The 11,105-nt window shown below is 39.7% G+C and overlaps 1 long non-coding RNA gene across 1 annotated transcript in view; it reads left to right on the forward strand.

Moving 5' to 3' along the window:
* LOC118667260 overlaps positions 1-10,833 on the forward strand; it is a 76,567-nt gene extending 65,734 nt beyond the window's left edge. Inside the window, exons 3-5 of the long non-coding RNA XR_004971200.1 lie at positions 963-1,047; positions 6,005-6,127; positions 10,814-10,833. This is a non-coding gene — a long non-coding RNA (uncharacterized LOC118667260). The remainder of the gene's footprint in view (positions 1-962; positions 1,048-6,004; positions 6,128-10,813) is intronic.
* Positions 10,834-11,105: the final 272 nt, after the last annotated feature.

The following is an 11,105-nucleotide window of genomic DNA, read 5'->3' on the forward strand; positions in this document are numbered from 1 at the left end:
GAGAGGTTCTGTGGGGGCTGGTATCGGAAGAAGCTCAGAAGGCACCACTCCTTCCAATAACGGCAAACAAGCGTGAATATTCCTTATAGGTCGCGTAGCTACTAAAGTGAAGACAGACCTCTTATGACGTTTCTGATTAATTAATGTTTTTGTAAAAATAAGGGAATATATAGAGTACCTGCGATGGGGGAGAGAGGTGTCCTAAACTATGGGGTAAGGTGTGTTTTTCTAGATTATTGAGTGACATTCCTTCATTGACCAACCTGCGCCTCTCATACTATTAGTAATTCTGCTACAGGGTCAATTTTATACATTTTAACAGTTATAGTTTAGCCCTGGTCAGTGGGGCTCAGTTGGTTGGAGTGTCATCCTGTGCAGGTTCAATTCCCAGTCAAGGCACATACCCAGGTTGTGGGTTCGATCCCCCGGTTAGGGTGCATACAGGAGGCAGCCGATCAATGTTTCTCTCTCACATTGATGTGTTCTTTTTTTCTCTCTCCCTCTCCCTTCCCCTCTCTCTCAAATAAAAACATATCCTCAGGTGAGGATTAAAAAAAAGTAAAGTTTAAACACATCAGTTTCATTTCCATGATCCACTTATAATTCTGTGCTCAAATCCAAAATTCTTCTGTTACTTTTTGTCCATTCCAAAGACCTACCACAAAAGCCTTCCTGTGAGTAACAAGAGAAATTTATCCATTCGTTATATGATTAAATAATTACTGTGCTTTCTGTGGTTTTAAGTATAAAAACATCTTTGTTACCTAAGTTTTTACTAACTTTATATTTCATTTATTTAATTTATACTAATGATAGCAACTGTGCTTTATATTTTGGAGTAATCTGCTTAGCAACTCGACTACGTAAAAGCCATTTGAGCTAACAGTACAATTCTCAAGCTTTCTGGATTGCAAAGCTCTATTGTTTCTTGACTTCCACATATTATCCTTTTTTTTTTCTAGTGGAACAACATTAATAGATTAGAGCAAAAGAGTCCTAACAACTCAACTTCTATTTTGCTTCTGTTGTGGCCATCACTGATAACAGGTGGGTCCTAGGCTATAAAAAGTTGAACAAATAGTGTTGATAGGATTTTGAAATCAATGACAGTTGTTGGATTTGTATGTGTGTTTGTGTGGTTTATGTGTAGGAAGTCAAAATATAGCCTACTCAAAAAATTCAATAAAATTTTTAAATGCCTAATATAAGCTGGACACGATTTAGGTGCTGGGGATATAAGTACAAAGCAATGGGTGCATTCTCAGGGAACTTACATTCTTATGGTAGGAGATGGATAACAAAGAGTGTGACAAGAAGTCGGGTATGTGTGCTATTTTATGGTAGGATAGTGAGAGAAGGCTTCTATAATGAGCGACATTTGAACAGAGACTTGAAGGAAATGAGCAAGCTTAGTGCATATCTGGGGGAGAGCTTTCTGGGTGGAGGAATCTTGGTACAAAGACCTTGAAAGAGGAGGTCGCATAGGATTTGAAGGAATATCAAGGAGACCAGTGAGAGTGTAGTGGAATGGATGAGGCGGGGAGGGAAAGGAGATGAAGTTGGAAAGTTAGCTGGGTGGTCTTTTTGGCCATGCTAAAAACTCTGAATTTTTTTTTTTTTTTTTTTTTTTATCTTGGTGAGATGGGAAACCAATGGAGGGGTTGAGCAAAGGAATGATATGAACATTTAAAATATATATATTTTTATTGATTGCAGAAAGGAAGAGAGAGGGAGAGAGAGATAGAAACATCAATGATGAGAGAGAATCATTGATTGGCTGCCTCCTGCATGCCCTACACTGGGGATCGAGCCACAACCCAGGCATGTGCCCTGACTGGGAATTGAACCGTGACCTCCTGGTTCATAAGTCAACACTCCACCACTGAGTCATGCCAGCTGGGCTGATGTGAACTTTTTTTTTTTTTTAATATATATATATTTTTTATTGATTTTTTACAGAGAGGAAGGGAGAGAGATAGAGAGTTAGAAACATCGATGAGAGAGAAACATCGATCAGCTGCCTCCTGCGCATCTCCTACTGGGGATGTGCCCGCAACCTTCGTACATGCCCTTGACCGGGACGAACCTGGGACCCTTCAGTCCGCAGACCGACACTCTATCCACTGAGCCAAACCGGTTTCGGCTGATGTGAACTTTTTAACAGGATCACTGTGACTGCTGTATGGGGATAGTGTTAGGCTGAGTTCCCAGAAGTAGAGCCTGAGAGGGGGATGTGTGTGTGCTTTATGGATAAAATGGGGGAGAGTAAAAGAAGCAGGTAGAAGAGGAGGAGAATGGCAAAAATTCAGCCTGATCTCATGGGAAGCTCTGGAGCATAAATTACACTGTAGAGTTTTTTTCCCCACTTGCGATGAGGGAGAGGGGCTTTTTACCTTCACCCTGGTTATTGGATGAAGTCTCTCGGGGAAAGGGATAGATGGTGTAAATCCCAGGCCCTCCCAGGTGTAGTGGCTTCCATTGCCCAAGTGCAGTTATCACTGACACACTTACAGCAGCTGGGCAAAGGGCTCACCAACCAATTAATAAAAGGGTTTTCAGAGGGTCTGATTGAGTGAGCCAATAGCATCTTCTCCATGCAATAAGGGTGAAAGTACAGACACCAATTAGGAGTAAAGTGCAATAATCCAGAAGAAAGATGAAGGTGGCTTGGATTAGAATGTAGCAGTAGAGGGGTTGAGACGTATTGTTGGATTCTGGATAAATTGGGGGAGGAACAAGGGCCAGAAGATTTGCTAATGGATTGCTTACCTACACTAATACAAGAGAAACATGCAAATTAACCATCACTCCGTCACTCTGCCACTCCGCTACACCTACCAGCCAATCAGAGCAACTATGCAAATTAACCCAACAAAGATGGCGGTTAATTTGCATACACAGGCATGGAATGAAGATGACTGAAGATGGCGGTGGCCACACAGCTGGAGCAAGCAGGAGGCTTAGGTTCCTCCCGGCAACGGAGGAAGCCAAGCTTCCCGCGGCCCTGGACTCTGCTCAAGGAGGGGCTGGGGGCCTGGGCTCTGCTTAAGGAGCTGGAAAAAAAAAGGAGGGGTTGGGAGCAGCCAGAGTGGAGAAGCCAAGCCTCACTGCTGCGGCTGGACCAAAGGCCTGGGTTCGGATGCTGGAGGAGAACCGGTGCCAGCAGCCAGGGGAAGGAAGGCCTATTGCGTGAATCTTCGTGCAATGCGCCACTAGTAGAATATAAGAGGAGAAGAATCAAAGGTGACTTCAAGGTTTGTGACCTAGCCATTTATTGAGGTGGGGAAGACTGTGAGAGGAGCAGGTTTTGGAAGGGGGTGAAAAGTAGAAGCTTCATTGGAAACATTAAATTCCAAATGCCTCGTAGATGTCTGAATGAAGATGTAAAGGAGGCAATTGGATGTAAGAGTCTGAAGTTGTGAAAATACGTTCCATTTCCTAAGTTCAGATGACCAACTGCTCATGGTACTAAAAGAATGTGCATATGTCTTTAGATAGCACTGTTGGAAACTTTTGTTTGAGAGTGGATGTGGAGTGAGAAAGCCATAACTAGTTCCAAACAACCTCAAAAAGGGCAAAAGATACATATTGGAGACCATAGATCAGCAGCCTTAATGACAACTTCAGCCACCATGTCTAAAATAGAGCATTAAAAAGATGAGCTTTCATATATTTACCAAAAGTTGTAATAATTTAGAGGTAACATGGATTCCCAAAGAACAAGTTGGACCATACTAGCTTCATTTCTATTTTTGAAAGCATTCTAGGCACAGAGGTTTAGGAAATTCTGTCTTGGTATATCCCAATTTTTATGGCAAAATGAAGAAATATAGGCCAGAATATAGAATTATCATGTAGTGTTCTAATTGGCTAAACAAGAGCAAAGAAGGGTCAACCCTTAGGTTATTTTTTGCTGCCAAACAAGTTTTTACATATCGAGGCCCTTTGCTAATTGTAATTTTTAATCAACAACTTAACTGAAAAGCTAGAAAGCTTATTATCAGATTTGAAGATAACACAACCTGGGGAAAAATAGCTAATATATTGAATTATAAAGTGTAAGTTTTAAAGAAGGAGAAACCAAAACTCACAATTTTAAAATTAATAGGGATGAATGCAAAATATCCTATTTCACAGGTTGTGAGAGTTCTCCCTTCACAGCAGTGAGCAGTATCAACAATTTTTGATAAAGATGTTTATTTTTCATTGTCATTTGTGGCATGACGTTAAGAGTTCAGGCTTTGGAGCCATTTGCCTAGGTTAGAATCCTGGCTCTGCCACTTACTAGGTGTGTGATCTAGGGTATTTTTCTTAAAATCTGTGTTTTATTTTCCATACCTGGAAGATGAGGATGATATTAGTCACAACTAATATTGTTGGAATTTTTATAAGAATTAAACTCATGTAAGGTACTTAGGACAATGCCTGGGACATAGTTAGTACTCAATTAATAACTATTATAACAGATTCAACTATGTGATCTGGTTGCTAGAAAGGTAAGACTGAGTACAATTATAGAAGTGAGCTATCAGGATCAAGGGAAGCTCATGGCCCACTGCGTTCTTTACTGCTGGGATTTTATTCAGTCCTGGGTGTCCCTAATTAAAAAAAGTGTCTCCAACCTGTGGGAAATTGAGTGCTGAAGGTGGTGAAGAGTATGGACTCATGCCAAATGGAGAAAAATTGAATGGACTGGGATAGAGAGAATGAGTTCTTTTGGAAAAAGACTCAGGAGATGAAGTAAAGCTTCCTTGAAACATATGAAGGGCTGTCATGTGGAAAAGAAATTAGACAGAGTCCCTGTTGCTTTGGAGACAGAACCAGAAGCAAAGAGTAGGAATAAAAGGTAGGGTGCAAACGTGTTTTAACTTTCTGTTACTTGCAGAGAGAGGGCAGAAGCCCGGTCTAGCTCTGCCTCTAAATTACTGTAAGATATCAAATTTTTCCACTCTACAAGCCCCAGTTTCATAAACTGTGAAATCAGGGTTTGGGGTATTATGTGCTCTAAAGTGGAAATTAGGATTGGTCTATTAATGGGTTATCTTCCTAGACAGTGGGTTTCCTATTGTTACCATCGTAACTAGCTAGTTTATTAATATTAATAATAGGAAGGAAGCAAAGGGAAGGCCAGACATGATAAGCATGGTCATCTGGGCAGCTTCACCAGGAAGCTACAATTTCACAGCCCCCAGGGAACCACCAGTCTATTCCCTGCAAATCATTGGGGAAAGGGGTCCAATAAAGGGGAAGATGGGTGCATGTGCAATGAGGTTGGAGTGATGTAGGGAAGTTGCTTGCCTGTCAGTCTAACCTGGAGAAAAAGATAATTGGCTAGGGTGTGGAAACACTACAAGCACGTGAAATCTTAAAGGCTTAATTGATTAAGTTCCTACTTATAACTCATACAAAGAGCTCTTGCTCTCTTGTTTGCTCTTTCACTTCTATTTCTTGCTTGCTCCATGATCTGCACTCGCCCGCCATGTGGCCATGGGCCATGCGGACCCCACATGCAATGGACTGCGGCTGGGAACACAAGCTAAGCTAGCCAGATGCTGGGCTGGATTGTGCTTTAATATGGAGCTGAAACTCTGGGCAGTGACTTTAGCATGGAATTTTTTCCATGGCTAGAGGGAAGAGGGAAGGAGATGGGACCTTGGAGAGGAACTCCCCTAATGTCATATCATCAATAAAGCTTTCCATTATACCCCATCCTCCTGTGGGGGGCCTCAGGAAATTCTTGTTCCTGTGGCACCCCAAGAACTCCACTTCCACCAATAACAGGTGGGGATACAGTGGGCACCCCACAGATAGCACTATCACTGGAAATGTCTAAACTGAGACATATTAGAGTAGACATTAATATATTTGATTAGGATTTATGTGATCTAAATGGTATCAAAGATCTCTTTTAATTCTAAGATTCTAGGAAAAAATTGCTTATTTACTTATGTACTTATTTATTTTAAATTTATTTTTGTAAAAATAGAAAGTGCTTTATTTCCAGGAATTACAAAAGCTGATGAAATACAGGATGAAGGGAGTGCTGCTGCAATCTGGTGTAGCGGAAGGAATGGCCACCTAGTTTCGCTTTCCAACTACAAACCCTATGGGGATCTTGTGGTTTAAGGTAAGGCATGATGAGGGCCAATATTAAGTAAAATAAGGCTGACTTGAACACAAGCACTGTGATGCCATGACAGTCCATCTAATAACCCAGATGGCTACCAAGTGACTAAAGGGCAGGTAGCCTATACAGTGGATACTCTGCACCAAGGGTGGGGAACCTTGGGCCATTTGGATATTTATAACATCATTCATGAGCCATACAAAATTATCAACTTAAAAATTAGCCAGCTATATTTGGTAAAATATTTAATTAATTCACCCCTAATGCCTTGGTAGGGCCAGACCAAATGATTTTGAGGGCCTTATATGGCCCGCGGGCTGGATGTTCCCCACTGCTGCAAGGGATAAATAAATCAGGTACCAGGTAGGATAGATTGGGATTGCATACAGTTTAAAACTTATGAACTTTCTATTCCTGGAATTTTCCATTTGAATTTTCAGATCTTGGTTGTCTGTGGGTAACGACAGAAAGTGATACTGTGGATAAGCAGGACGGCTGTACTGTGAAATGCTCAGATCTTTAAGTTCATTAGTTTTGACAACTGCATAGCAAGATAAAATATTTTCATCAGCCCATTATGTTCCCACATGCCCCCAGTCAATTCCCATAGTTACCCTTCAACTACTGATCGACTTTAGTTTATACCTTAGTTCTATCTATTCTAGAATTTCTTATGAGTGGACTCATGTATGTGCTCTTTTGTACTTTGTTTCTTTTATTGAGTGTCATATTTTAGAGATTCATTTATGTTGTGTGTACCAGTACTTCATTTGTTTTTATTGCTGAGTAGTTAGTATTCCGTTCTTTGAATACACCACAGTTTTAAAAGACTCTCTTTCCCTGTGATGCACATCTGGATTGTCTCCAGATTTTGGCTATTCTGAATAACATTTCTATGCAAATTCTTATATAAAGCTTTCTGTAAACAGACATTTCTATAAACATACATTTTCATTTCTCTTGGGAAAATATCTGTGAATCGAATTTCTGGGTCATAGGTCAGATGTATGTGTAATTTTGTAAGAAATTGCTAAACATTTTCTCAAAGTAGTTGTACCATTATATATTCCACCAGAAAAAGTGAAACTTTGAGTTGTTCCACATCCTTTCCAACATTTGGTGGTGTGTGTGTGTGTGTGTGTGTGTGTGTGTGTGTGTGTGTATCTCATTGCATTTTACTATGTAGGAACCTGATGACTAATGATGTTGACTACTTTTACATGTGCTTATTGGCCATTTGTATAACTTCTTTGCGAGCTGTCTGTTTAAGTCCTATGCCCATTTGAAAAATTGAGTTCTTTGTCTTTTTATTATTGATTTATAGGATTTCTTGGTCTGGACATTTGTTAGATATGTGTATTGTGAATATTTTTTCCCAGTCTGTGACTTGCCTTTTTACTTTTTTAATAGTGTTTTCAATGAACAGGCACTTTGTAGTTTGATGTATTAAAATTTTGTCAATGTTTTCCTCTTATGGTTCATGCTTTCTGTCCTTTTTGAAAAGTTTTTGCCTACTGCAAGGTTGTAAAGATTTTCTCCTAAGTTTCTCCCCTAACTTTATTATTACATTGTTTTACCTTTACATTTAATTCTCAAATTGATTTTTGTGTATGATGTGAGGGAAGAATGAAGATACTTCTCTCCTCTCCTCTCCTCTCCTCTCCTCTCCTCTCCTCTCCTCTCCTCTCCTCTCCTCTCCTCTCCTCTCCTCTCCTCTCCTCTCCTCCCCTCCCCTCCCCTCCCCTCGCTTCCCCTCCCCTTCTCTCCCTTCCCCTCCTGTTTCCTCCCCTCCCCTTCCCCCCTCCCCTCCCCCTTCCTTCCCCTCTCCTCTCCTCTCTCCTCTCTCTTTCGCTATGGATATCCAGTTATTCTAACCCAGTTGTTGAAGAAATTTCACTTTTTTCACTAAATTGCTTTGGCACCTTATCAAAAGTCATTTGACTGTATGTGTATAGGTTTCTTTCTGGAATCTATTCTGTTTCTAGTCCTGTTTTCTTTTCTAAGTGTTGTAATGGTTTTAAAATAGAAATGGGTTAAAATTCTTAGGTATACAGAGGTTTATGAATTAGTGTAGAAGTCCCACAATAAGCATTTTCACCACTTGAAGACTTTTTTTGTGTGTGTTCAGTGAAAATAGGATGACTTATTTGATTCTCATGTGAGTACTCCAGGGGAGGTTGTTATAAAGAGCCAGAGTGTTAATGTGTATTGGCTTTTACTTGCTGCTTATAGCAACATCTTTCAGGAATGAGATGAGCTCAGGCAAGAATTAGCTGGTTTGAGAGCAGAAACAGAGGGCATAGAGAGAATCTAGAAATGTAAGGCTTGCCAGGGTTGAAAAAAACAATGATTCCTGAGCCCAAATAAGCTGTTGACTTTCTATTCAAGTTTATTATTTTTAAATAGTTACAGTATAGCTGACATGAATTGAGAAAGGCAAAAGCTAGACCTTTTGCAATTAGTTAAAAATTTAGCTGAATTCTTATTAGCCACCAGTATGGCACCCAGGGTTGCTTCCTCCATTTCCCTGGCTCGTTGGAAAGTCCCACCTTTCCATAAAATTTAGGCTACTTGGTTGTCAGGGGACTGTAACTCTCTGATGGTTCAGAGGAAGTTATAATTTGAGTCTATCCAGCTTTTTATTGTTGTTAAGGTTGGACTGAGCTGTTACCAGCTTTTTATATCCTCAGTGGAAACAGAACTCCCAAGAGGGTGATTTACGAAGGTATTCTTCACTCTGTAAAATAACTTTTTGTAATTTGAATTGCAATCCCTGTTAACCATTCCAACTCCTATTACCACTCGAGTCTGTTTCTTTATGGGATCTAACTCATCTGCCTCTAAACCTCCAGACCACAGCTCCTGGAGGGTATGACCTGGCATTTATTTCTATCCCCAGTAACTTGCACAGATCCTGGCACAACTCAAACACCCTGTTTGTTTATTAACTGATGAATGGAAGGCCTTGGCCAACTCACCTGACAAATGCCGATCTGTCTCCTTAATACTTGGTCCATTCCTCCACTGGCATCGGGTATGATGATGATTTTTACATCTTGTAGTCTAGCTTGTGAGTTTGTTGGGAGCATGAATCAGTTATTCTTTTCTTGTTAATCCTCACCTGAGGATCTTTTTCCATTGGTTTTTAGGGAGAGTGGAAGAGAGAGGGAAAGACAGAGAGAAACATCGATGTGAGAGAAACACATTGATTGGTTGCCTCCTGCAGTAGCCCTGACCAGGGCCCAGGCTAGGGAGGAGCCTGCAACCAAGGTACATGCCCTTGACCGGAATCAAACCCGAGACCCTTTGGTCTGCAGGCCGATGCTCTATCCACTGAGCCAAACAGGCTAGGGCTGAATCAGTTCTTATTCTATATTTCAGGTACCTAGAGAAATGTGTTGTAGATATAATTATGATTCAGTTTGTAAATGGGTTTTCTAAATGAACTGTTGCATGACTTGGTTGAATGATTATACAAAATGGGTTTATATTCATGCAATTTTTATTTAAGTGATTAATAGAATAAGGATATCACTTGTAGGGTGTGTACATGTCTTATCTCCTAATGATGTAGGTAATTGTAGAATTTGTTTAAGGCAAAGATGGTAACCACGTGGCACCTCTGCCACCATTTTTTCCTTGTGTGCCCATGGCAAACAGTCCATTTCAGTTCTTTTCCCCATTGATCTCAGACATAAACTCGACACCCTACCTTGCAATAACAACTCCACCACCGCATCAGATTTGGAGCATGGAATAATGATTATTTTCCCTTTCCTAATCCAAGGGGTTTGTGAGGCAACAAGCTACAAAGTCACCCTTGAAGCCTTGATGCCCTGGCTGGATGGTACCTAGAGGAAAGATGCTAGTAAGCGGCAGACACTTTGCAGATTCCTGTCTCTCAGAACTTAATCATATTTGCATTTTGGCTATGATCAGATGGAGGAAACACAAACTCCAAACTGTCAATCAGCTTGGGCTTCTTTTCCAACTTTTTCTAAATCAATTTCTTTAAAAAAATCTCTGAACGCCAAAATTATACAATTGGTTTTTAAACAATTACAATGTTTTTTATCTATATATTGCATTATACGTAATTGGTAACCAAGAATTATTCGTTACTGAAATTCTAGATTCGGAGGTGTGTATATAAATGTGCGTGTGAGTGTGTGCATCCATCTGTGTGAACTGAGATGTTCATGGGATTTGGGAGAGAGTAGAGGGAAGATGTTTACTGAAAATATATTTTTATATTGTCCAGTTTTTGCCTTTAAATACCAGTAGAAAAATTTCTGAAGCATATAGATTTCTGGCATTGTAATTTATCTTCAAAACAGAAATTAAATCTAACCAGTTATAAATTTCAGCTTCTTTCTGAATTAACCATGTTGGCATCACCCCAGCTATCTCCTTATGTTCACATGGTTGCTTCCAGACTCTATGTAGAATTTTATGTCTCTGTAGTATCAAATTTGTTAAATGGCATATTTTTATATCAGTAATTTTTATAGCATATTGTTATTCCAGACTTTTACATGCCTCTAATTTATTCTTAACTTCAATATAGCAGTAGTGATTTTTTTCTCCTAAGTTTGACGGTATGAACACTTTAGTTATGATTTAAAGTCATTAAAACACCATCACTCATTTGTACTTTATTTTCTATTTTGTTTTTGCAAACTTTAGCTATTTGGACAGATACAACTGTAAGTATTAATGCTCCTCAAGCTTTTTTAAATATCTCTTTGGGAAACATTGAGATTATTTCGTAATATGATTGAGATAAAGTGTTTCTGATGACCTTAGATTATTCATGCTACTTAAATGCAGAATAGAAAAGATGGGTTTGATTGCAAATCAAATAGAAACCGATGCAGTTTCCTGAAATCATATTCCACTTTCTTAGTCTCTTGATAACAAGGAGTAAGTTGGTCATAAACTTTCTCTTCTGTCTTTCACAAAATGAGGTCATTGGGTT

Source organism: Myotis myotis, unplaced genomic scaffold, assembly GCF_014108235.1.
Source record: "Myotis myotis isolate mMyoMyo1 unplaced genomic scaffold, mMyoMyo1.p scaffold_m19_p_12, whole genome shotgun sequence".
Taxonomy (NCBI): domain Eukaryota; kingdom Metazoa; phylum Chordata; class Mammalia; order Chiroptera; family Vespertilionidae; genus Myotis; species Myotis myotis.